At 39.9% G+C, this 26,760-nt stretch overlaps 1 protein-coding gene, 1 non-coding gene and 1 pseudogene across 2 annotated transcripts in view; all 3 read left to right on the top strand.

Annotated features, from left to right (window-relative positions):
* The window catches only part of MAPK10 (mitogen-activated protein kinase 10), a 456,407-nt gene that overhangs the window by 195,414 nt on the left and 234,233 nt on the right, over nucleotides 1-26,760 (top strand). The window lies entirely within an intron of this gene.
* Nucleotides 1,495-4,998, top strand: LOC133765325 (protein MIX23-like; annotated as a pseudogene).
* LOC133766134 (small nucleolar RNA SNORA40) lies at nucleotides 16,115-16,241 on the top strand. The gene has a single exon (XR_009866685.1). It is a non-coding gene; the product is annotated as a small nucleolar RNA SNORA40 (small nucleolar RNA).

Raw genomic sequence — 26,760 nt, 5'->3', positions numbered from 1 at the left:
TGGCAGGTGAGAGAACTCAACCTATTTACTAGCACAGTTCACTGGTGTTTCCATGGCAACACAGGCCAGTTGCTGTCAGTCCAGCGTCCCTTTGCCAGTTGACTTCAGCAGTGAACTCTCTGTGATGTTGCCAAATGTCTGGCTTCTGAGTTTCCTGTTCCAAGCAATTGTTTCATATTCTGAATACTAATGACTAGTGTACAAAGACTGGCTTAATGCCGCTGAAGATGGTGCTGTGCATCATATGTGAAAAATAGTGAGCGTTTTGCTCGTAGTGAATTTAGAAATATGGGTAATTGGAGTGTACATTCCCTAGCTAGCCATGCTTATATGTTATTACTGATGTTACCTTGCTGTTATTAGGCAGCTGGGCACAAATGGGGAATGACAGCACATCCATCGTTCCTGACTCAACTGCTTTTTCAGAAAGGCTTGATGACTTTGGCTGGTTAGCACCATCATGCAAATCTGAATGATTGTGCACATGCATGCCAGCCAAAAAAAAAAAAAAAATTGTAACTGCACTGCTTTTTTGCTTTTAAAAAACATTGCTATATTGATTGCTCTGACATGGAAAAAAAGCAGCTGCCTGAAATGCCAGTGAAATGGCAGAGAAGTTTAAAATGAGAGAATAAACACAAAAGCATCTGAATAGAGAGAAAAGCTAAGCAGTTTTTGCTTTTGAAAAATGAAAAGCACTGTAATTTTTAAGTTGTAGTTGTGTGGTGGTTGTGAGTGTGGAGAAGAGAGACCCTCTTCGCCTGGGTCATGTCTTCACACCAGATCTGAGGATGAGATTTGTCATAACTGTGCTTTTCTCTACAGCTTATGTTGCTTGAGGGTAGACTGTTTTCATCATTGTGTTCCTGAAGCTAACACAGGGCCTGACACACACTGAGTGTGCAACACCTACCTAAAGAATGAAATGAAACGCAGTGGATTCCCTGCAAGGAGCTTCTTATAGATAAGCTCGTTAAATTCCCTGGGAGAAGCCCCGCAGAATGTTCACTTCCCTGCAGAGTGTCACAGCCCACTCCCATGACCCCCTCTCTAAGAGTATTAGCAACAGCTTCTAAGGCAGTTGATGTCTGCTGCTGGGGCTCTCAGTGTATCTTTCCAGAAGATCCCACTCAAAGGTGGCTCTGTCATCAGCACTACCCTCCCCTCCCCCACCCAGCCAGTGGAACAAGTTCATCAAAGGTTCTGGTGGTGTCATTTGACATTTCTAATTCGTAGACTGGCCATCCCCTGCACCTCTTCACAATGAAAAGTCCTCTTGGTTAGCTTGGGCAGGCATTTCCAGTATTGTTTTTCTCCTTGTTTCAAATCATGTCCCTGGTTCTCAAGTGGGAAAAAATCTTGCATGCCTCGTCCCCTCTTTTCTCCGGGATCAGGTGATGTGGGAAGTCATTTCAGGTTAGCAAAGGGGTAGGTGGGGCTGCTGCTAGCATTGTGAGGGCAGGGGCCAGCGATGCTGCTAAGGGATCTTACAACATGTCCGGCAGCCCCCACATCACGGACTTCTTTGGTAGAAAATGTTCACAACTGAGAAACCCTGCTCCGCTGCTTTGAACTCTTGTGTGGAACTTGCTCAAATGCCTTTCAAATTACACTTCATGCCCTCCTTGCCTCTTTTTTTGGAACTGCCTCCTCCACCTGCCACACCAGGCTCTTGGCTTGGCTTGTTTCCTGTATTTTCAAAATTTGATTTCTCTTCCTCAGCAGTTGGGAGCTGTCTGTCTCTTTGCTTCTCAAATATATAAAAATAAAGACATTGCCTGGGTCCAATATGGCAGTGCCCAGTGTCAGTGTGAACTCTGAGAAGTTCACTGACTTCTGGGAATTACTCAAGGTGAACGGGACAATTGATGACAGAAGCTACCATGGAGAGTGAGACTCTCACTTTTTGCTCAAAGTATCTGAACTTAGAGGTACATAGTTATGGTTCCCAGTTGTCCCATATTCCAGAGGATGGAAAGGCAAATATGCAAATCAAACAATCAAGCTCCAGAAGCAATTCAATGCCAGATATCCCATTGCTTTGTGAGAGGACATGTAAAGGAAGCTCTACAAATAAACCACATGGAGTGTGGAAGCCACTCTGAAAATTTTAAGTATTTTGTTTGGTTCTAAACCTTTTTTCTTTGTTTGGGAATTTTAGGTTCAGTGTTTGTGTGTGGCATCAAATTCTGAACAGTAAATGTGTCTCAATATTTTAATAGTATCATGCCTAAGATTTGCATTTTTTCCTTTGAAAATCCTAAACTGATCTGAATGATATTTTAAGGGTTTAAAAACAAGAAGTGAGATGTTTTTTTTGCTTGTTTGAGGGCTCAAATTTTAATTCTAATATGAAAAAGTTAGATATTTGCATGACACTGGCTAATGAAGCTTTTAAAAACCGTATCAAGGTAACACTGATCGCCTCTTGGTTTAAGGATTTCAGTGACACTTAAAGGAAGCATTTCACCAGATAATTGAAAATGAATCTTGATGAAGAGTGGGATGGGAGAGGGATTGGGAGATGGGATGGTTGCAAGTGGGAGGGAGGGTATGGGGGAAAAAGCCACAACAATGCAAAAATTGTACTTTGTAAATTTATATTTATTAAATAAAAAAAGATGAAAAAAATTCTTTGCAAATGTTAACTAATCAATCCTCACGAACTCTTTTTAAAAGAAATGTGCTATGGGGCCGGCGCCATGGCTCACTTGGTTAATTCTCTGCCTGTGGCACCAGCATCCCATACTTGCACTGGGTTCTAGTCCCAGTTGTCCCTCTTCCAGTCCAGCTCTCTGCTGTGGCCTGGGAAGGCAGTGGAGGATGGCCCGGTGCTTGGGTCCCTGCACCCGCATGGGAGACCAGGAGGAAGCACCTGGCTCCTGCCTTCGGATCAGCACAGCGCCAGCCATAGCAGCCATTTGGGGGGTAAACCAATGGAAGGAAGACCTTTCTCTCTCTCTCTCTCTCTCTCTCTCTCTCTCTCTCTCACTGTCTAACTCTATCTGTATTTAAAAAAAAGAAAAAGAAATGTGTTATTATTTCCTTGGAAGATGTGAATACTGTTTACTGTACATTCCAGTTTGGCAAATTCATGAACGGTGATTAAGAGTAGTGTTTCTGTTCCCGATACTATAATTAAGTCTCTCTCCCAGAAGCTTTCCTTGTAAATAGCTTAATATGGTAATTTCTAGTCTTTGCCTTTAGGACTAGTCTTGATGGTTTAAGAGGAAGGAAGCTTGGAAAATAAATTTGCCAATCTTCTTGGTCCTTTCAGGCTGCTGCAACAGACCACTGGAGACTGGGTTGCTGATAAATATCAGAAGCAGGTTTCTTACAGTGTTGGGGGCTGGGAAGCCCGAGATCAAGCTCCATGAGGATGTGGTGTTTGGTGACAGCCTGCTTCCTTTTTGCTGTAATTTGATAGGAACCAGGGATTACTCCAGCTTCCTCCTGAGAGACCTCATTCATGACATCTGTGCCCCATGACTCAATTACCTCCCTCAAACCACGCCTCCAAATACTGCCACCTTGGGGGGTAGGATTTCAACCTATGAACTTTAGGGCTGATGCAAACTTTCAGAATGTAGCCCAAGGTGATGAGATGATTTTAAATGTATGTTGCCAAAATCAAGTCTGTAATCTCTTTTCCTTCTAATTTTTACTTGAAGGTTTTTTTTTTTTTTACTTAAAGTTCTTTTTTTTTTTTTTTAAAAAAGATTTATTTATTTGAAAGAGTTACACAGAGAGAGAAAGAGAGGCAGAGAAAGAGAGAGAGAGAGAGAGGGAGGGAGATCTTCCATCTGCTGGTTCACTCTCCAGTTGGCCACAATGGCCGGAGCTGTGCTAATACAGAGCCAGGATCCAGGAGTTTCTTCCAGGTCTCCCATGTGGGTGCAGAGCCCAAGCACTTGGACCATCTTCCACTGCCTTCCCAGGCCATAGCAGAGAGCTGGATTGGAAGTGGAGCAACTGGGTCTTGAACCGGTGCCCATATTGGATGCCAGCACTGTAGGCTGTGGCTTTATCCACTATGCCACAGCACTGGCCCCTTAAAGTTCTTTTAAAAATAGCTTTTAATGAATATTTACCCACTTAATAATTGTTATTATTTTTATCCTGAAAAAGGAATTTTCTTATTTTGGCCTAATTGCTAGCTGTCTATTATGCCATTAAATTGACTATCATTTTAGACATATATCAAGAAGGTCACAGCTCACAAGTATTCAAACAGGCATGAGCATTTAGCCTTGTGTTAAGATGCTGCTTAAGATGCCTGTGTCACATATTGGAGTGCCTGGGCTTAATACTTGGCTCCAGCCCCTGTCTGCTGCTTCCTGCTGATGCAAAAGCCCTGGGAGGCAGTGGTAATGGCTCAAATAGTTGGGTCCCTGCCAATCTCTTGAGGGATCTGAGAGTTCCTGGCTTCCAGCTTTGGCCTGGCTTAGTCATGGCTGTTGTGGGAGTTTGGTGTTTGAGGAGTGAACCAGTGGTTAGGAACTGTCTGTCTCTGCCTCTCAAATATATAAAAATAACAATTTTGTTATTTTTGTTGTTTGGGTCCAATACAGTGGTGCCCAGTGGTGGTGAGAACTGTGAGGAGTTCACCAAGTTCTAGGAATTACTCAAGGTGTTGAGGACAATTAATGACAGAATAGTTCCTGCATTAAACACTATGGTTCCAACAGCTTCCTTTGCATGGAAAATTGATGACAGCCAAACCTGTAAACAGCTTTCTGAATCTTCAATAGCAGCTATGCCAGTAGGGACAGAGTCATAAAAAAATTGTATAGCCCAGACCTCAGAAGTAGTGAGAAACCTCCGAGAAGAAAGAGGAAAGAATTTGGATGATTTAACATTATTAAAGCAACTTAGGAAAGATCAAAGTTGAAATGGATGCAGTCTGGACTAAATGTTGAGGAAGCCATAAATGACAGGAGCTGGAAGGTGTTTAATGAACACTGCCAAATTCACCTCAAGCCTCCAAAGAATGACTAGAGAAAGAAGGTTAATATTTTTTAAGGACTGGGTCATCTCATGAGGGCTAAGTATGATGGACGTCAGCAGGGCAGGCTTCCTAGCATGATTTCTGAGCCAACAGTCCAAGACCTTTTATTGATTTCAGCCCCACTTAGCCAAGACCTCAAGTACAAATAATTCTGATAATTATGGAGAAATTGACTGCTATTTTATATTAATTCTGTAAAAAGAGATGCTTTGTTACTATTAAAATAATTTTTCTGACTCAGTGTAAAACAAAAAGAAATTGTTTTTAAAAAATCAAAGTTTACATTAACACCAACAATCAACCTTCACTTTGTGGGGGGAAACAGAAGCAGAATACTGGCCACTTCCTTCATCTCCATTTTCCTAAACCCAGTTACCTGCCTTTCCTACCTAGTTATCTACAGAGAACTAAATCAAAACAATTTTTCATTCATAGGCATTTTTTCTGTGTACTTGAACATAATATTTGCTTTAAGGGCTTTGTCTGCTAATTCCTTCCTTTCTGCTATTTCTAGGTCTGTTTGTATGGATTGATTTTTTTTAATTTCTCCTGCTTACAGTCATAATTTTCTGCTACTCTGGTTACCTGGTAATTTTTTGTTGGATGCTACATATTTTGAACATCGTGATGTTTTTGTTCCTTCACAATGTAATACATAATTAAGCTAAGATCAGGCTGACCTTTTTGAATCCTGCTTTTGTGCTTTATTTTGGCTGGCCAGAGGAGCTTTAACTTAAGACTAATTTAGCTGCGTCACTTAGGTGACCCCCTCTCAAGACTCCTTCTCAAGCTGCAAAGATTCCCATTGTTTGCTCTGCTCTGGCTGCTGAGAGGACAGACGGTCCCCAGCCTGTTTTGAGCTCCAAGAACTGAGCTCCCAGAAGGTGCTTTCTGGGAGCCTTGTGGAGTTTTAATCCAGGGGTGTGCTGAAGTGTACTCTGCCAAAGCCTCCAAGATGTTTCTCTTTAGATTGCTGGAGCTTTCTCTGCAGCTCTCTCTTTTCTGGTCCTGGGCCCCAGGCTCCCTGAACCCTTGCCTCCTCACTGCCAGTAGACCCAGTGTCTCCTTCTCTGAGGCTGTAGCGTTGCTTCCAGGCAATAATTCAAAGAAAGTGTAAAGATCACTTCATTTGTTTTTATTCTTTCCAGGGTCACAGTGTTGCTCTGGCTGATAAATGCCAGAAAATACTTATTTTCACACACACACACACACACACACACACTCACACACACATTTTCTTTTATCAGAAGGAGAGCAATTCCCTTGGCTGTTAATCCCTCTTGGGGAGAAACAGAGGTCCTGTTATAACTTCTGCTTGCCCAACAGTGGACTACTTCAAAGTCTCTTCCAAGGTATACTGTTTATATGTGAGCTCTGTTCCACACTTAGAAACCTAAACTGTATACAACAGAAGCACAAATTCTTTCCTTGTGCTTTAGATTGTGTTTTCTTAACCTAGATGCAAGGAGTAAAGTGCAGAGCAGGTCGTCTGGGAGGTGATCTCAGGAGGAACAGGGGAAGAGTCAAGAAGTGAGAGAAGGGGAAGAAGACACTAGACATTATGTCATCAGCTCACTCCCGGGACATACCCAGGACCCAGTCCTGCCAAGGAGCTCTGGGCAATTCTGTGGAGCCCTCCTTGGAGCTATCGCAACTGGGAGGCGGGGAGAAGCTGGGTACATATCCATCCTTACCTGTTGTTTGTGGATTGCTGCGTCTGTGGTTGCTAACTCTGCACTTCTGGCTTGTCCGGAGAGCTGTGGAACTTGTTCTATGTCAGAGGAAAATCCCATGTAGGGTTTCTAAAGTGTTCACACTAAGCAGCCCTCACAGTGTCGAGATGAGAACCAATGGGACTATGGTGGGGGACACTTGTAGCATTACTACACCATTTAAATTTATTTAAAGAAGGACTGTGTGCTCTGATTTCTCCCATGAAGACTAAATAGACCTGACCAAATAGATAGACACATGTCAATCTTCTCTTCCTTTTGTAACAGAGAACTTTCAAAAAAAAAAAAAACAGAGAACTTTTTTTTATTTCTCAAAAAGTATACCCAAGCAATCTGGAACTCACAAAGAACAAATAGTTCTTTATATTTGATCTTTCCATGTATCTCAAAGTTGGATCCTCTGGGTAATGACAGTTTGGCGCATTAATTTTTTATAGACATATATCCACCATTTTTATTGCCTTTTTAAGTAAAGGAGAAATAGGTTTTAGATTTTGTTGAAGATTTGGTTAATTTTATCTACTGTGAAGTACTAGAACTGTAGAAATAGATGCATTTGTAGGTGTGGAGAGAAAGAAATTTAAGATAGATGAGTACTGTGGTACTGGCTTTCTTGACAAGACATCACATGACAATTTAGTTTTATTCATCCGTACCTTTCACATAAGAGGAGTTGGCAGCTGGGACAGGGAAACAGTAGTGCATTACGCATGAACAGTTTTGAGATCACAGACCACTAGAGCCTCCTCTGAAGTGGTGTCATTGCCCATCCACCCCCAAAAATCATGTCCTTCACTGAGACTGCCTCTGCCCTTTGACTGATTGGTTTTGTTCACCACACATCTGTTGTTTCTCCACCACAAGCGTGGTTGATCCCAGAAATCTCCTCATTCACTTATTCAAACACTCCTTCTTCCGGTATGTATTGACAAACTGAAATGAGGATTTGAAGAATTTGTGTAAGAGGTGGGTGGGAAGGATTGCATTTTCTTGTCATTTTACGTTTTCCTGGACATCATTCATTTGAACACATTTCTGAATTTTGCTCCTAACTTTTTATTAGAATCCCAAGCACTATTTTTTTCTTTTTTTTTTCAAGCACTATTTTCAAAGGCATTCTAACTTTGACAACTAGAGGAATATTGAGAACCTTGCAAGGATCTTGCTTAATTGGTTAACTTTATTAAGAATCCTCTTCCAAATCAGCAACACTGTAGAGTCGGAGAGTGTCTGTCACTGGGCTCAGTTGGTGAGAGAATACCGTAGATCAGGAAGATGTGAGAAAAGATCCAGTGTAATGGTCTTTGTGTCTTGATGGCCTAAGATTGCCTTCTATTAAGAGCACAAACATTTATAGAATTTTTCAGGAAAACTTATGACTCTTCCCCTATTGGTTTATGCTTAAAGTGACTCCCAGGTATATTATAAGGAATTTCAGCATTGGCCTTTGCAATATTTTTCCTTATCTTGCTTTAGTCCAAAGGCACCTAGTTCCTTAGGGTCCCTTCCACTTGGAAGTTGGCATATTTCACTGGGATGTAAAATCATACGGGAGATAGACAGTACTTAGAAATGAATTATCTCTAGATTAAAAATTCATGTTGAAATGTTATGACAACCATTTTTTTTTGTCAGCAGCTTCTCGCTTTCCAGTGCCATGTCTGAGTTTGCAAGGCCAAAGCTAAATAAATGCTTTTCTTTACAAAATGTGTTTAGTTTAGTTGACTGCTTTGCTCCAATAAAACCGTGTGCTTTCTCAGTAACCACTGGGCCAGAGATGGGGTTCAGTAAGCACTTTTCACGAAGAACCAGGGAAACGTTGTAGAGCAGCCTCACAGTGGGCTGGTGTGATGAGCAGCAAAGTCACCCACAGTTGAGTGACTCAGAACTTGTAAAACATTTCCACAGCTGCTCCTCTGAAGAACTGATCTCACACAAAGTAGATTGTGAACCCTGCGTGGTTGCCTAGAATGATGCTAAGAAATAAGTAAGTATTCAGTGAACAAATGGCTTATTCAAGTTGTAGATATTTTTTGATTTTGTTTTCACTGTCATGCACAGGTGAAATCTGACTCAATTCTCTACCTGTCTAGGCCTCTACTCACTTTGATTAGACCTCTCGTGGCCCTACCTTTGTTTGAACTTATCTTACTATACTGTAGTTTTCCTGTTTACCAGCTTCATTCACCACCAGACTGAATGTACCTGAAGAGTGATGGCTCTGCTTTATATATCCTTGCATCATCAAAGCTTAACACAAAGGTTTACAGCTGGCCTTTGGTTTTTAGCAAGGTAATCTTGCCACATTTTTGAGACATGTGCAAATATTTGCTTCCTTTTACATAATAGCTTTTGCTAGAGGAAGATAAGCCTATGCCTAAAGGTATGTTTTGATTAAAAAAAAAAAGTTAACAGTGTTAGGCTCCTACTTCAGCACAGTGATTGAAGGTTTAATTCATTCTTTTTTTAAAAATTTTTTTAAACTTTTATTTAATGAATATAAATTTCCAAAGTACAGCTTATGGATTACAATGGCTTCCACCCTCCCATAACTTCCCTCCCACCCGCACCCCTCCCCTTTCCCACTCCCTCTCCCCTTCCATTCCCATCAAGATTCATTTTCAATTCTCTTTATACACTGAAGATCAGTTTAGTATATATTAAGTAAAGATTTCAACAGTTTGCCCCCATATAGCAACACAAAGTGAAAAAATACTGTTGGAGTACTAGTTATAGCATTAAATAATAGTGTATAGCACCTTAAAGACAGAGATCCTACATGATATTTTTAAAAAATTAATTTTCTATGCAATTTCCAATTTAACACCAGGTTTTTTTTTCAATTATCTTTATATACAGAAGATCACTTCAGTATATACTAAGTAAAGATTTCATCAGTTTGCACCCACACAGAAACACAAGGTGTAAAAATACTGTTTTAGTACTAGTTATAGCATCACTGCACATTGGACAACACATTAAGGACAGATCCCACATGAGATGTAAGTACACAGTGACTCCTGTTGTTGACTTAACAATTTGACACTCTTGTTTATGGCATCAGTAATCTCTCTAGGCTCTAGTCATGAGTTGCCAAGGCTATGGAAGCCTTTAGAGTTCGCCGACTTTGATCTTATTCCGATAGGGTCATAGTCAAAGTGGAAGTTCTCTCCTCCCTTCAGAGAAAGGTACCTCCATCTTTGATGGCCCCGTTCTTTGAAGGTTTAATTCATTCTATCAGTATACAATGAGTGCTGAGTGCCAACTCAACACCAGGCACCGTTCTCGGCACTAATGAAGCTTCAGTGAATAAAACAGACCCAATCCCTGTCTCTATGGATTTTATAGTCTATTGAGGGAAATAAATAAGTAGGATAAGTAAGCTTCTAGTTTTCGCATGGTGCTCAAATGCTAAGGAGAAGAAGTAGGGAAGGAAAAGGGCTACAAATAACTCGGAGGTGGGTTCATAGTTTGATAAAATGGCCATTGCTAGTGTCGCCAAGAATGTAACTTTTGAGTAAAGACTAGAAGGAGAGGTTATCACCTCTGTGGACATCTGGAACAGCATTCCAGGAGAAGGAAGAGCATGTCGAATACAATGGTCAGTTCTTAGCTCTCCTGTGACTTGTGCTTCTTGGCAGGTCCTGACAAAGGACATTGCCTTGCTGACACAATGTCACCCTCCTGGCTTTCTTCTTATCTCGCCAATGGCTCCTTTGCCCATTTTGCTTTCTCTGGATTTCCAAATGTTGGAAAAATCTAAAATGTAGAATTGTAGTCCTTTTCTCCCTACTCACTATTTAGCTCATCATATCTTTAAATACCCTTAAATTCCAACCTGACTTCCCTGAAATTTGGATGTGTATATCCAGTGCCTTATTTAACATTTACTATATACTGGCAAATGCACATCTCAGATTTACTGTATATCCAGAATAGACCTTTTGACTTTCAGCCCCATCACCCACACTTGCTTCACCTTATACTTATCCTTCTCAGTAGAAAGCATCATTGCTCATCTTGTTTCCCAGGCTAAAACTTAGGATTCCTCCAGGAGCCCTCTTAGACTGTCACATTCCACAGAAAAATTCACTGGCAAGTACTGTTCCACATAACTCCAAAGCATTCACCTCACACGAGTACTTCCAGTTCTATAGCTACCTGCTTACTCTGTGCCATCTTTATCCTTTTCTGGGAATTTTGAGGTACAGTATTATAGAACAGGTATTAGACACCATAATTATAAAATGCATTATAATCATGTTTATTATGAATAAAATGATATTCTTTGTATTTAACAATATATATTATTGTATATATGTATTTTACACATATATGTTTATAATAATTATATACTTTGTTATATATTTTTATATTTAATTTTAAGGAATTTTTTAATACCTTAGATTCTCAGGGCCACAGCAAATGCATAAGAATTACTACATAAAATTCTCATCAATTCTCATGTTAATGTAGTATAACATAAGAGATAGATTCCATGTAGTTCATAGATACAGTTCTAAGAATATAATACTACTTCCCTTGCACTTTGTTATGTCTTAATGTAACTCATAATGATACAACTGCACATATATGTTTAGAATATCATTTAGACATAGTCTTATAATTTTCTCTATTCTTCAACACTTTTCTTTCTCTTCATTCTTCATACAGCATCTAGAAAAGTCTTTTCAAAATAAAATTCTGATCATGCCATTCTTCTTCTTAAAACAATTCCCTGACTTTCCTACCAGAAGCAAGGAAGAAGCCGTGAATGGTTTTGAGTCTTCCAGCCTCCACAAGCTGTGCACTAAGACCCTTTGTGATATAGCGCCTCACTGCCTTTCCTGTCTAGTCCCAGGATGTAAGCTCCCCTGTCACTTTCCCACACCCTCTGCAAGCAGGCTCCTGCCTCAGGGCCTTTCCTCTCTGGGCACCCTTGCCGTGGATATCGTTGGTGTCCCTTCACTTTAGGTATGTCTTTTTCCAAGTATCACATAAACACTATCACTGGGCACTATAAGACAGAATCCTCTATCAATCTATAGTAACTTGTCCTATTTTGCCTTTTAAGTAGCTTTCATCGCCATCTAATATTATCCAGGATTATCCATTGTTTATTTCATGTTACCAGCTTATAATAGAATCTTTCATTACCTCTTCACTGCTGCCTTCACAGTACTTCTTAGAATGATGCCTGGTACATGTGAGGTAGTTGCTAAATAGTTATAGAATAAATGAATCAAGTTTTGGTTTTTGAATTCCTATAGTGGTAACCTTAGAATACTGCATATTGAGGGTTCCTCAAAAAATTTATACAAAATAGAATTAAAAGATGAGTTTATTTGGGTGTGAAAAATTTTGAAATCCAGCACATAGCTTTTCATAATAAAAATTGTCCACATTTTGAATACCTGTTAAATACATGGACTTCAAGAATGTTTTCCATGCAAATCAGCTTAGCATTTAATTCTATTTTCTATTCTTTTTTCTTTTCTTTTTCCTTTTTTTTTTTTTTTTGACAGGCAGAGTTAGACAGTGAGAGAGAGAGAGAGAGAGACAGAGAGAAAGGTCTTCCTTCCATTGGTTCACCCCCCAAATGGCCGCTATGGCCAGCGCGCTGTGCTGATCCGAAGCCAGGAGCCAGGTGCTTCCTCCTGGTCTCCCATGCGGGTGCAGGGCCCAAGCACTGGGCCATCCTCCACTGCCCTCCCGGGCCACAGCAGAGAGCTAGACTGAAAGAGGAGCAACCGGGACAGAACAGGCGCCCCAACCGGGACTAGAACCTGGAGTGCCGGCACTGCAGGTGGAGGATTAGCCTAGTGAGCTGCGGCGCCGGCCTTAATCCTATTTTCCATGAACATTTTGAAGTACCCTCTCATATATGGAAAATAAAATATAATCTGAGAAAACATAATATAATGGAGAGATTAGATTTATGAATGACTTTTAAAAAAGTTCCTGGAAAATATGTATTGCGAAAAATTATGGATGGTTTTAAAATTTTTTTTGCACCAAAATAAGCTTAGTATTTAATTCAAATTCCTTTTGAACTTTTTGAAATACCCTCATATTACCTATAGATTCTTTCTATCAAAATATCTATTCACAGATTTAAAAAAATTTTTTTGCCAAAAATGGGCCATACCTATTCTACATGAACTCTAAATGTAGTCCTCCTCTTTTCTATATGATAATGTTGAGAATATTCATTGTAAGACAGGAAACACAGCTGCTATCCTTTTAGGAAAAAAAAGTCATGAGTAATACTTTATACTACATGTTTAAGCATAAATATTCTAAAAAGCTCAAGAGTTGAGTTATTTTTATGCCCTCAATATGTTTGAGGCATAATGTCTTTTTGTTGTTAAAATGCTTACATTAAAACTCCTTCCAATAATCCATGAATTACATACTACTGCATAGATCTACCTAAATCACTACCGAAAACCCTAATCACTATCAGAAGAAATTCAAGAATGATCTTCAATGATGTTCATAGTATCTGGAATCAAGATACGGCTTCATAGTTGTCTAAAAATCTGATCTTGGGCCTGGCATTGAGATGTGGTAGAACAGGCCACCACCTGCAACACAAGCATCCATTTAGGCACTAGTTCCTGTACTGACTACTCTACTTCCAATCCGGCTCCCTGAAAATGGCCTGGGGAAAGCCCGACTGTTTGGGCCCCTGCCACCCGTGTGGGAGACCTGGATGAAGCTCCTGGCTCCTGACTTCAGCCTGGCTCAGCCCTGGCTGTTGTGGCCAACTGGGGAGTGAACCAGTGGATGGAAGATCTCTTTGTCTCTGTCTTTCCCTCTTTTTCTGCAACTCTGACTTTCAAATAAATCAATTAAATCATTTAAAAGTAAATAAAAATCTAATGTAATGTTTCTGCATTGTTCATATTCTCATGATAAAATTATGGCTTACTAAATTGGATCACTAAGACTTCTATATATTCCTATGTATGTGAAAAACCTGAAAATTAGATTCACCTCCAGCAGAATTGCTTATTTCTATTTAACAAGCAGAGACAATAATTTTGAAAAGTTTTTGCTAGTTGATTTTAAAAGATAAAATGGTGTGTTTATTGATCTGTGATCCTGGAAAATTGATTTTGCCTTTTTTAAGCTTTCCTGGATGATTTTCTTTCCTCACCCAGCTGGATAAATCTTTTTCCTTTGTCCTTTTATAGCACCTGGAACAAACAATACTATTTTCTTCATTGAATTAAAATGGTATATTTACACTCTGTTTTTTCCTGGACCCATGTTAAAGTCCCTGGAGGCAAAGATCTGATTTTCTATTACTATTAACAGTGCCAGCATTCTTCCAAACAGGCTCTAACATGATTTCTATGCATCTGTTTCCAAATCTTGTTTCAGCCTTTAAATGTTTCTCCAATTAAGTTGGACCAATGCTGAGAAACATCACCAACAGGGGATTTTCTGCCTAAGGCTGCTCTCAGGAAGGGAGCTAGATGCATTCAGGCTCCAGAGGTGACATCAACCTTCCTGCTATCCTTGTTCTGCACCCAGGGAATGCACACAGCTCTCATTTAGCTCAGTCATGTGACTAAGAGTGAGAACTCTTCAGCCAGGCTGCCTGGATTTGAGGCTTTGCTGCTGCACCATTTATTAACCCTTCTACTTGTTAGCTGTGTGACCTTGGGCAAGGGTCTTCATCTCCTTCTGCCTTCATTTCCACATCTATAATATGGGGATAACAATAGATTCTATGTCAAATGGTTACTATGAGTATTGAATGAGCTAATAATATAAATTACTTGGGAGATTGTCTTGCACAGAGCAAGTGCTAAGATAAGTAGTTGTAATTATTATTATTATTATTATTATTATTATTATTATTACTGTTCAGTAGCCCTGATTCTCCAGGTAGTAATGGGAGAAAATATCAATTTCCACGAGAAGTTGGTTATTTCTGTAAGATTGCCTCTCCAAATTTCTTGTACAGGAACACTATTGTAGGCTAGAAATCCAAAGCTGCCCCATGCTCTGGAAAAATCAGTTTCAGATGCAAAGAGTATGTATGAAGCAATTTAGTCATAATTTTCTGTTCTACAGACCAAGGTTTGCAAACTGGTAATTTGATTTGTGGACATGTTCCGTTCTTTGAAAATGGACATAACTGTGATGGTTAATTTTGTGTCAATTTGACTGGGCCAAAGGATGCTCAGGTAGCTGGTAGGACATTTTTTCTGGAATAAATTAGTATTTGAGTCAATAGATTGAGTAAAGAAGATGACACAGGGCTAGCGCTGTTGTATAGCAGGCAAAGCCAGCATCCCATATGGACACTGGTTCAAGTCCCGGCTGCTCCTCTTCTGATCCAGCTCTCTGCTATGGCCTGGGAAGCAGTAGAAGATGGCCCAGGTCCTTGGGCCCCTGAACCTACGGGGGAGACCCAGAAGAAGCTCCTGGCTCTTGGCTTCGGATTGGCCCAGCTCCTGCCATTGTGGCCACTTGGGGAAAATCAGCAGATGGAAGACCTCTTTTTCTCTATCTCTACCTCTGTAATTCCACCTTTCAAATAGATAAATAAATCTTAAAAAAAAAAAGAGAGAAGAAGATGGCACTCATTGATGCGGGTGGACATCATCCTGTTCACTGAAGGCCTGAAGAGAACAAAATGACAGAGGGAGGACAAATCTGTTTGTGTTTGAGCAAGGACCATCTGTCTCTCCTGCCCTGGGACACTGGCACCGCAGGTTCTCTAGCCTGCATACGTGGCCATCAGCTTGCCTGATTCTAAAGCCTTTGGCTCGGATTGGATAACATCACTGACTTTCTTGGTTCTCCAGCTTACAGATGGCCTCCACAGTCGTGTTAGCCAATCCCTGTAACATGTTTTCTCATATGAGAGAGTATTCAAAAAGTTCATGAAAATGCATATAAAAAATAGTCATGGATTCAAAAATTTTTTGCACCAAAATAAACTTGTCTTTTAATTCCATTTTCCACAAACTTTTTGAAATACCCTGTGTGTGTGTGCTTGTGTGTGTGTGTGTTGAGGAACCTGTTGGTTCTGTTCCTCTGGAGAACTCTAACCAACACAGTAACTCTTTAAATGCAGGGCTTCAAATCTGTGAATGGAATGACACTAAACTCTTATAACTGCTCTATTCAAATAAATAAATCTCTCTGAGTGTTAAAAATAGGAAAGAAATCTTAGAAGTATTTTTATAATATGCAGATTTTGCTGAAGCAGATTTTGCTTTAAAAGCAATACCTCATGGTTTTGATTAAAAATAAGCACCTCATTGGCTTACCTGAATGGATTCATTCCCATCTTCTGACTTAAATGTCTGTAAAAACAGAAGAAAACATGAAAAGTCATCACAGGAACTGCTGTACTTGGCATATGTTTTTGTCTAATTTGGACAAAGACTGACATACAGGTGCAAAAATTAAATCCTCTTTTGCAACCCAGAGCTCATTGATCAGTATGAATTTTGATACATACAAGCAAGAATAGATGCAAAAAAAAAAAGTCATCACAGGAACCAAAGCAAGGACTGTCTGTTTATTTTTCTGGATTCTAAGGACCATTTACTCGTTGTAAGGCATGAAAATTAAAGTGAAAAAACGCAGTGAGATTCCTTGTGGATAGCAAGGAAGAAAAAGCCTATTCTTCTAAGAGTAGACAATGTTCCTCACATGAGTTTTTGTGAGATTGTTACATATAAAGGAGTACATAAAACTATTTGTGATTTGCGGTAAGTACCCAATAAATGATAGCTATTATTCTTACTACTATTGTTGAATCAATGAAAACAAAAGGGAAAGGATCTATGGTCAAATAATTTGGGAGGTTCTAATTTGTTATGGGTCACCTCATAGTCTCTTTTCTTTTTCAAAGAGTTCTTTATTATTTATTTGAAAGTCAGAGTTACATAGAGAGAGAAGAGGCAGGAAAAGAGAGAAGTCTTCCATCCGCTGGTTCACTCCCCAATTGGCTGCAATGGCTGGAGCTGCGCCGATCCAAAGCCAGGAGCCCACTCTGGGTCTCCCACGTGGGTGCAGGGGCCCAAGGACTTGGGCCATCCTCCACTGCTTTTCCAGGCCATAGCAGAGAGCTGGATTGTAGCAGTCAGGCCTCAGAGCAGCGCCCATATGGGATGGCAGCACTGCAGGACAGGGCATTAACCTGCTGCACCATAGCGCTGGCCCCAATCTCATAGTCTTTAATATGCTAACCTAGATTGTGAAATTTCAAGAGAGAGATTCACAGGATTATTTGACTAGAGAACCCTTTTTAAATATCCCCTATGGAGTACAAGTAAGTCTCATGGGACACTGGTGTTCTACAGATCACAGGCTGGGGAATGTTCTTTATTTCACACACTTTGTGTACAAGAATAGAAAAGTGTTTGTGAAATGTCTTTCATTGATAACCTGCACTGAAAGCAACTAGCCTTCGCAGACCTTTTAGCTTTGTAAAGCATTATGAATGCACTTCTTTCTCCATTGTGCAGAAACCATATATCTAAGCACTCAAACCTTATAATCATTCAGACTTGTCTATGTCATCACTTCTAACATTGAAAATTTTCTTACCACTTTTCCAGAATGCTGTAAAAATTGATCTAAAATTGTCAGAGTTCTACCCTTCCGAGGACTTCATTTTATCAAGTTATAAAACTTTTCAAGTATTTGTGGTTTATTGACTATTATCACACATTAAGGATGCTGTTTTTATGAGTGTTAGAATTACATTTCTCTAGTGTGTCTGACTTTGATTTGGAATAATGTTGCACAAACGTGAAAACAGCACACTATTTACAAGTTTTGGGGTCCGCTCACCACTACTGGTGGATCAGCATTTATGTCATTTAATCTTTCTTGGGCCTAATGATGTATCCTTTCCAGCACAGTGCAAAGTTTATTCAGAGAGAAGTTAACCAGCTTCCTTAGGAACTATACCAATTATATACCATTACGACTAAGCTGAGTTGAAGAAATTATAATTAGAAATAAAATCTCCTGCCAACCCAGTGAATCCTTCTACAAAAATGTAGACAAGAGTGAAAGAGCTCTATTATTGAATAAGCATTAAATCAGACTGAGCTGTGCATCAGAGGCAATCTGCTAAGGAGCTCACAAAGAAAGGAAGAAATTGCATCCTTTTATATTGCCAAGCAGATACAAATGACAGCATATATGTTAATTGTCTTTATCTAAAGAGAAAAATTAAACCTCTTGTATCTTTATGACAAGCAGGAAATTACATCACAGGGCCAAGGATCCAGGCTTAAATTCCCCAGGGGTAGGGAGACAATACTCCCTCCATTCTGCTACGTGTTCACATTTTAAGGAAATTGCTCTGAGGCCTCCAATAAATACATTCCTGGGATGCAGAACTAGCAAGAAACTTATTAAGCTTTTATAAAGATTTACATACACCTCAAAGGGTTGGAAAAAGCATTTAAAATTTTCAGATTTTCTAAAGAAAAAGCTGGAATATAGTGTGTACTCTCCTTTTGGCACTAGGGAAAAATGTAAGCTTTTTCTCCTAGGATTTTCCCATACAATTTCCCATTTTTGTTGCTACTTTATAGTTGCACTATAATTTAAAAATGATCTCCATTATCATTTCTACCATTTTCTGGGAAGTTTTCAGCAAGCCCACAGTAAGTACAAAATCAGGCAATTATCAGAATAGTAATATAATGAATTAAAAAAAATCCAATACAATATTTGTCTTGGAATAACCTTCAATATTGTACCAATTTTTTGATTCTAAATTAGAATCCTTGATTCTTGCTTAACAATGTGTAAACATTCTCTGTTACACATTAAATTCACAAACTGCTGTGGGGACTTTTGCTTGTGCTTTCTGATGATTAGATATTTGAGTACTATCTTATAGATTTTTATGAAATCTTACCTAATCCCTGCTTAAGGAGCAGTTTAATTCTATAATCTGGTTATCTAAGTTTCTGATTTAAAGTTTTTCTTTTTCTTTTTTAAAAGATTTATTTATTTATTTGAAAGTCAGAGTTACACAGAGAGAAAAGGAGAGGCAGAGAGAGAGAGAGGTCTTCCATCCGCTGGTTCTCTCCCCAGTTGGCCACAACGGCCAGAGCTGTGCTGATCCAAAGCCAGGAGCTTCTTCTGGGTCTCCTATGTGGGTTCAGAGGCCCAAGGACTTGGACCATCTTCTACTGCTTTCCCAGGTCATAGCAGAGAGCTGGATCAGAAGTGGAGCAGCCAGGACTCGATCGGCGCCCATATGGGATGCCGGTGCTGCAGGCAGCGGCTTTACCATCTATGCCACAGTGCCAGCCCCTAAAGTTTTTCTTAAAAGGGTTAGTAAGTTTCTCCTGAATTCTTGTCAATCATAAAAATATCACTGTAGTTACATGGTAATCCAAGTTCTTCAGCAATTATTCCATCTTCCAAATTTTTTCCCTGATGCAAAATGCAAAGATAACCCTGGTTACTGTCTGGTATTAAAATGTTATTTAATGCATCCATTAAAGGGTACAGGTTGCACTTTCAAAGTTCCATGTATAATGGTTTGTCTTGAGGACAAGCCCAAAGTACGGTCTATTTTTTGCATCAGTCCAATTAATAGTTATGTTATTATGACAGTCAATTAAATCTCCGTGAATAATAGGCATCCATGTTTGTTTACTGGCTAAAAGGGGACTAGGGAGAACTTGAACTTGCATAATAGGCAATTGGGCCATGGCTGAAAGCTTGTGTGTCCTTCCTCAGGAGGCCTACATTCCAATAGTATTTCCTTTAGCTTCTTGTCTCTAATGCCAACTCAACAAACTTCCTCTCTTATGATATTAAAGTGTGGTCCATGGATTATTTTTCTTAGAAGTAAAGCTCAGGAATGCTGTTTCTGTTAGACTTTAGAACTGGGTCATTGGATAACGGTGTTGCAGCAATTGTTTATGGTGGGCTATATAACAGAAATCAACATTTATTACCTCAAAAAGCAAAAGAATTTGTGGAAAGGACACAGGATGGCTCACAGGGCTGTGGGAGCACTGGAGATCCAGGCTTGGAAGATGGGCATGAAACTAAAAAGATAGGCGATGGAGACAAATGCCTGGATTCCACTAGGGTAGAGTTTGTCTAGAATGCCAGAACTGGGAACTTTCTGCTCCCCTGAGTCCGCTAATGTCCCTTCACTCTTTATCCTTGGAGGAATCAGAATTCCAATCAGACCGGCCTCATTTGTTGAGCCATCCCGCAGTAAAGTCAACTTCCTTTCAGCAAGAGGAAGGAGGAAGGGAGGGAGGGAAGCAGCCTGACCACTTTGTTTCTGAAACGTTAGACATCTACTCTGCCTCCAACTATTTTGATATTTCTTTCAAATTGTTATTCACTCTAGGCATGCATTGTTCTATGTGCCTTGCATGTATTCATTTATTCTTTTATCAGCACTCTGTGGCAGATATTCTCATTTGCACCATAGAAAACGTAGGAGCAGGAAGTTAACTGAATTGCCCTCAATAACATAGTAAATGGTAGAAATGAAATATGAAACTAGACACTCAGTCTGAGGAATATGTGCTCTTCTTTCTGCTCAGTCTTGACAATGACTAGTGTTTAGAAGCATAGGGGAAAAAATTAAAAAAAGAAAACAACAAATCAACATAAAATTTCCATTTTGTCTGATGAGAGGATATACACAATTCCATTTTTCTCATATTTTGTATACTATAAGCTTAAATATTTTTAAACTTATAATTTTCATGTAATGATAGACTTACAGAAGATTTTCAGATATTTAGGGTATACATATATAGTCTTAGCCCAGTCTCCAAGAATGTTAACAGATGATATAACAAACAAAACAAGGAAATTCACCATAATGTATCACCATCATCAAACCATTGACTTTAATTATATTTTTCCAGTTTTTTCACTAATGTCCCTTTTCTGTTGAAAGATTTGATCCAAGAACCCATATCGTGTTTACTTATTATCACCAAAACACCTTGGCTCTGTGACAGGTCTTTTTATAACAGTCTTTGTCTGTTATAACTTTGATACTTTTAAAGAATAATTATCAGGTAATTTGTAAAGCATCTTTCAATCTGAACTTGTCTGATATTGTGGTTAGTTCAGGTTATGAATTTGGGGGAAGAATGCATTTTTCAGAATATTCTACAATGTTTACATCGATCACTTGGTTAAAGTCTGTCTTCCTCTTTTTCTTCTTCTTTCTCTTCCTCTTCCTTCACTACTTCTTCTTCTTCTTCTTCTTCTTCTTCTGAGAGAGAGAGAGAGAGAGAGAAATCTTCCATCTGCTGGTTTATTCCCCAAATAGTGCAATAGCCAAGACTGGGCCAGGTTGAAACTAGCAGCCAGGGGCTTTATCTAGGTGGTGGGTGGTAGGGGTCCAAGGTCTTGGGACAACTTCTGTTGCTTTCCCAAGTGCATTAGCATGGAGTTGGATCAGAAGCAGAGCAGCTGGGACTCGAACCAATTCCACTATGGGATGTTGGCAGGGCAGACTGCAACTTACCCAGCTGCACAACAGCACCAGCTTCTAAAGTATTTCTTGATCATATCTTTACTTTTTACTGTATCTTTACTTTTTTATATGATTCTAAGTTAATTTTTCAGTTTGAAATGTTAATTGGATTGACAGCTTTAATATTTAGTAAATTTTATTCATTTTTTTACAGTGAGGTTTTATTATGTTATAAAACCTCCAACACACATGGATTCCTGGGCTACACATAACTCGTTTTTACCTTTCAGCATTTAAGTTTCTGTGATTTAGGAGATAATATGTTCTTTAAGCCACATATAACTAAAGGTTCCATCTGATGTGTAATAAGCTAAGTAGGTTCCATTTGATATGTAATAAGCTAAGTAAAGGATGGTCAGTCCACTCTGTCTGTATTTCAGAGTAGACCCCATAGCCAAAAGCAATTCTTATTCCAATACAAGATGTACTACCACACTAGGGAGTTACTGAATTACAGTCAATTCTGTCTACTTAATGATATCCAGGCTGTTTCTTTTGTTGTTTTTGGAAAGCTACATTTGTTAGTTAGGCCTTCAGGCCAACTTGGCTAACTAGCCTAGGTTTTATGATACTGCTCATTTGAAATATTTCTCCATTTGTCTATCAATATGAGTAAAATAAATGCCAAAATGGTGAGGTAGACAAACTATTATTAAAGAAAATAATTTAGCAATTGTCCCTGTGTAAGTCCATGATCATTTGTAATTTATATGCTTTACTCATAACTGGAGTGCATATTTAGAACATGTCATAATGTTTTAATCTTAAGGTATGAGAATCATAAAAGAATTTTTGAAATATATATATATATATATTTTTTTCTTGCCAGGCAGAGTTAGACAGTGAGAAAGAGAGACAGAGAGAAAGGTCTTCCTTCTGTTGGTTCACCTCCCAAATAGCCGCCACAGCCGGTGCTGCGCCGATCCAAAGCCAGGAGCCGGGTACTTCCTCCCGGTCTCCCATGTGGGTGCAGGGATCCAAGCACCTGGGCCATCCTCCGCTGCCCTCCTGGGCCACAGCAGAGAGCTGGACTGGAAGAGGAGCAACCAGGACTAGTACCCGGCGCCCCAACTGGGACTAGAACCTGGGGTGCCGGCGCCACAGGCAGAGGATTAGTCAAGAGAGCCATGGCGCCAGCCCATAAAAAGTTTTAAAAAATAGCTCCATTTAGTTTTCAGGATATGCCACAAATTATATACCTATAAATTATCATTTTCTCTCATTTCTTTTTTTAGATATTATTTATTTGAAAGGCAGAGTTACAAAGAGAGAGAGAGAGAGAGAGAAAGAGAGAGAGATAGTGAGGGAGAGGTCTTCCATCTGCTGGTTCACTCCCCAAATGGCTACAATGGCCAGAGATGGACCAGTCCAAAGCCAGGAGCCAGGAACTTCTTCTGGGTCTCCCACACCGGTGCAGGGGCCCAAGAACTTGGGCCATCTTCCACTGCTTTCCTAGGCCATAGCAGAGAGCTGCATCAGAAGTGGAACAACCGGGACTCGAATTGGAACTGGCACCCATACCGGATGCCAGCACTGCAGGCTGCAGCTTTACCTGTTATGCCACAGTGCCAGCCCTTCCTTTTAATTTCTTTCTTCCTTTTGGAAGTGGATAATAGGGAAGTGGGAGAAGCCAATTGGCAGTAGGGAGGAGGACGAAAACTTTCATATTTTTAGAGATACCTTTTGGTGTTTGGACGGGTTAATGAGCTCTCCCTCAAGGTATGCCAGCAGAAGGGGTGGGCTGAAGTTGAGTTGTACCAACTTGAAAGAACTGATTTTTAGATCCTAAGAAGTTTTGTCAGTCAGTTATTAAATGTGGTCATTATTAAGCATTAGGTTATATAAACCCACAATTACATAATTATTATTTAAAAGATAAGAAAAATTCAAGACCCATGGTTTCCTAATTTTTAACTGCATTATATTATTGTTATTATAATTTAATAACAATTATGTTAATTTATGCCCTCGAGCTTATATACATGTGTTGTAGCTATATCGTTGAAGGATTGTACAATGGTGCACCATTGTCCATCTCTTCCCAGCTTCTATACACAAGAAGTTCACGTCGGTAGCTTCATAAGCTAAAGGATTAAAATCATATGTATTTTCTTAAAGAAAATACAAATAAACATGGTGAGGAGACAAGGAGATTTAAAATCACCCTTCCTCTTTCATTTACTCCCTTGCTGTCAGTCAAGCCCATGCTCCTGTCTGTCTCGGGGTATTTGAGTTTACAGTTCCTTTGGCCTAAAATACTTTTCCTCTAATAGCCATTCGGTTGCCTTTGTTCTCATCAGAATTTAGATGTCATCCTTTCATAGCAACTTTGACGATCCTATGGAATGAAGCCCATCTTGTCTTGCATGATTCCTGATTTGACACCCTTGCTGTTCCATCACCCTGTGTTTGTTTTTGTAGTAGCACTCCCTGCTATCTGGGAGGATATATTTTACTTATAGGTTTAACATCTTTCTCCCTGACTAGGAGGCAAACTCCCCAAGGGAAGGAATCTTCTATGACTTTTTTGGTTTTCCAATACATAAAAGAGAGCAAGCCACACAGTAGATGGCCCTGTTTTTTGTTTTAAAAAATAATTTTGGGATTGGCATTATGATGTGGTGGGTTAGCCTGCTGCTTGTGCCATATGGCATCTCGTATGGGAGTGCTGGTTTGAGTCCTTGCTGCTCTGCTTCCGATTCATGTTCCTGTTAATGTACCTGGGAAGGCAAGGGAAGGTGGCCCAAGTGCTTGAGCCCCTCTCATCCATGTGGGAGACCTGAATGGATTTCCTGGCTCTTGGCTTTGGCTTGGCCCATCCTTGACTATTGTGCCTGTTTGGGAAGTGAACCAGTGGATGGAAGATCTCTCTCCCTGTATCTTTCTTTCCATCTCTCTCTCTCTCTCTCTCTCTCTCTCTGTGTGTGTGTGTGTGTGTGTGTCATTCTGCTTTTCAAATAAACCAATCCTTTAAAAATCAATTTAATATTTGATCAGACTATATCAGTACATGGCATCGAAGTTAAAATTGAATTGAACAGTAAAGTAACATTTGAATATGAGATAAACTGAAGTTATTTAAAGTACTGCTCCCTGAAGAAAAGACATTGTAAGATGCTCAGAAAAGCTATTCCAAACAATATTGGTTTATGCTTGTGTGTATACAATTTATGATGTCAATAGAAAGAAATTGAATTATTATTAAGTATCTTGGGGGATAGAATTTGGGAATCGATTATCCCAAAATTCTTGTTAGAGATGAGGGTTTGTACATTGCATTAATTATGCTGTACTCATCCGTGGAAATAATACTCTACAGCTACACTAATTACATGGGCAACGAGCAGAGCTTTATTTTAAGGCACAGCAGCTATTCGGATATTTCATGGCATTTCTCCAGCTGCAGAACTTGACTGTCAAAAACTTCTTTCTTCCCCGGAAGACTTTTCTGGGGTGGAAGCTGAGACTGCACTTCTATTCTAAGTCAAGCTTTGTATAATATGAGCAAATAAAATGCAAAAAGCATTTCCAGTGACTTTGAGGAGGTAACTATTTCTAATATTTAGGAACTGAATCAACTTTACTGCTGAACTTTTAAAAGTATAAGTGTGATCTAGAGATTCTGATAGATTGTCTATAATCTATACAGTCCTGGAATTCAGAGTTCATAACTCACAAATAAAAAGAAATGAGGTTATTGCTTAAGGGGAGTGGTGTAAGAACTGGCAGATTTTTAAATTTATTATTTCGTTGATTTTTTTAAAAAAGATTTATTTATTTATTTGGAAGGCAGAGTTACAAAGAGAGAGAGAGAGAGAGAGAGGTCTTCCATTGCTGGTTCACTCCCCAAATAGTCACAACGGCCAGAGCTGGGCTGATCAGAAGCCAGGAACCTGGAACTTCTACCAGGTTTCCCACGTGGGTGCAGGGGCCCAAGGACTTGGGCCATCCTCCACTGCTTTCCCAGGCCATAGCAGAGAGCTGGATCAGAAGTGCAACAGCTGGGTCCCAAACTGGCGCCAATATGGGATGCCGGCACAGCAGGCGCTGGCTTTACCTGCTGCGCCACAGTGCCGGCCCCTATTTCATTGATTCTTTTAACAAATATTTTCTAAGCACTAATGATCATTGTTTTGGGTGCTAAGGTAAAGTGAAAGACATACTCTGCATCCTCAGGCTGCTGGAGGAAAAGAACACGTAGACAATTACAAGTACCTTGTGATATGACGAGGAAAGTCAAGGCATTCTGAGTCCATTCTAGGAGTAAGGCATTTTAAGAGTATAGCACATTTTTTTTTTTTTTTTTTTTTTATGACAGGCAGAGTGGACAGTGAGAGAGAGAGACAGAGAGAAAGGTCTTCCTTTTTGCCGTTGGTTCACCCTCCAATGGCCGCAGCGCGCCAACCACGCTGATCCGATGGCAGGAGCCAGGGGCTTCTCCTGGTCTCCCATGGGGTGCAGGACCCAAGAACTTGGGCCATCCTCCACTGCCTTCCCGGGCCACAGCAGAGAGCTGGCCTGGAAGAGGGGCAACCGGGACAGAATCCGGTGCCCTGACCGGGACTAGAACCCGGTGTGCCGGCGCCGCAAGGTGGAGGATTAGCCTAGTGAGCCACGGCGCCGGCCAGCACATGTTTTAAAACAGATTATTCAGGAGAGAAAAAACCCCTCCTACACTGTGGCATTTGTTTATTTTTGTGTTGTGTATATTTCCACCTTGCTAATATAAAGCAATTGACTTGGTGGAACATGAAGATGAGAAGAAGTGAATAATGTTGGGTGTTGTGAACTGAAGGGAACAGGTGGTGCCAGCTCATCTCGGTTAGAAAAGAGCTGAGTGGAGTCTTGGAGGGCACACTACTGAACCAGCAAATGGATGTTGGGAGCTAAGCCATGTGGGTAAGATTTGAGCAATAGCAAAGGGATAAAGAAGCAGTTTATAGTAGTGATTGAGAGTTAAGGCATAGAACTCAGGACCTGACTTTAAGCCCACATGCTGCTGCTGCTGCTGCTTCCTAGCTCTGTGATGGCAGGGTATTGGTTTAGCTTCTCTGCACTTGAGTTTCTTATTTATAAGCTGGTGATAATGATGGTATCAGACACTCAAGGTTAGCATGAAGAATAAAGAAGCCAATACAAATTAAGTGTTTCCACTAGCAAAGAATGATAAATATTGCCTTTAGTGATACAGAGGAGATAAATGGTAATTAATGATTAGTGTGTTGGTGAATAGGCAAGGAAACAGAATGAAAATCACAATTGGCTTGTGGTTTTTAGACTGTCGACAGGTAGAGAGAGAGAAAATTTTGATAATCTATCTGGTGAAGGATTGCCTACATATATTTGCACTATTCTGTTGGAGGCAAATGAACATATTTATGTTTTAATTTAAAGATTTATTTATTTATATGAAAGGCAGAGTTACAGAGAGGCAGAGGCAGAGAGAGGTCTTCCATTCGCTGATTCACTCCTCAGATGGCCTCAAGTGCCGGAGCTGT

Source organism: Lepus europaeus, chromosome 8 (genome assembly GCF_033115175.1).
Source record: "Lepus europaeus isolate LE1 chromosome 8, mLepTim1.pri, whole genome shotgun sequence".
Taxonomy (NCBI): domain Eukaryota; kingdom Metazoa; phylum Chordata; class Mammalia; order Lagomorpha; family Leporidae; genus Lepus; species Lepus europaeus.
The sequence above is the reverse complement of the archived record's forward strand: the minus strand, read 5'-3'. Positions and strand labels throughout refer to the sequence as shown.